This window comes from Chenopodium album, chromosome 3, assembly GCF_948465745.1.
Source record: "Chenopodium album chromosome 3, dcCheAlbu1.1, whole genome shotgun sequence".
Taxonomy (NCBI): Eukaryota; Viridiplantae; Streptophyta; class Magnoliopsida; order Caryophyllales; family Amaranthaceae; genus Chenopodium; species Chenopodium album.
Window position 1 is genome coordinate 48,724,769 of NC_137836.1, and position 1,102 is coordinate 48,725,870.

Sequence of the window (1,102 nt, forward strand, 5' to 3'; positions counted from 1 at the left end):
TTTCCCCAAGATCACACAAAGCTTCCATAGCTTCCAAATCTCCAATCTACACCAGTATTGCATATCTACCGAGGTCACCAAGCTTTTGAGGAAGCTTGTTTTGAATGATTGCACTCACCTCCTTAGAAAGGGAGATGGTTGCAATCTTCTCAAGCCTACTCTTGTTAAATAGAAGATATATCAAAAATTTTGCATAGGTAGGCGTTTGTGACATACCATGAAGAAAGGGGATATTCACTTAAAGTCCTCTCATGACTTTAAGTAATTTTGAAAACTTTTCATTCAACTTCTTCTCTACAATCCTATAAGGGAATGGAATTGGAGGCTTGTAAACTTTCATCGGGGGGTTTTCTATTCTTTCCTCATCTCCCTAATTTTTCATTGTGGCTCCCTTTTCTCTCTTTTGTGGCTCCTTTTTGTCAACATCAACTATTTCATTCTCAAAATAATCCTCACCTCTCACCACAACTCCCTCATCTCTCTTTTATGGCTCCTCTTCACTCATAACCGACCCTTCATAACCTCTCCCCAATCTCAAAGTAATAGCGTTAGCTTTCTCCTTTGGGTTCACAACCGTTAAGCTTGGGAAGTGACCACTAGGATTGGTGGATAAACTTCCAACTTGTTGCGCAATTTGAGCCAATTAATTCTTAATTATCTTGTTGTGCGCTAGAAGTTGTTGGATGTTTGCCGTCATATCCGCATTGTTTCTTACTTGTTGTGTCATGAAATTTTCAAGCATGGATTTAAGGCTAGTCTTTGAGGAGGAGTGGGTTGGTTATATTGTTATCTTTGTTGGTTTTGGTCCCTTTGGTTAGAGTGACTGTATGGAGCTTGTTGGTTTTGAGGATGGGGCTGGTTGTATTGGTTTTGAGGGGGGGCCTTGGTTTGGTTGCTTCCATCCCGTGTTTTGTTGAGGTTTCCAACTTTGATTATAGGGTTGGGAGTATTGCTCATTTCTTTGCCCAATGGCTGTCGCTTGTTCCTAGTTAGTTGAGTTGTAATAGGAGGATATCCTTGTGTTATCCTTGAAACGCTCCCAAGCTTCACTCAACGTTTCATCAATATCTTTATTGAAATTGGTGATCTTTCTTCTTAGTTA

The 1,102-nt window shown here is 40.1% G+C and overlaps 1 non-coding gene across 1 annotated transcript; it reads left to right on the plus strand.

Moving 5' to 3' along the window:
• Positions 1-998: 998 nt before the first annotated feature.
• LOC145625740 (small nucleolar RNA R71) lies at positions 999-1,102 on the plus strand. Its single transcript, XR_014110646.1, has one exon. It is a non-coding gene; the product is annotated as a small nucleolar RNA R71 (small nucleolar RNA).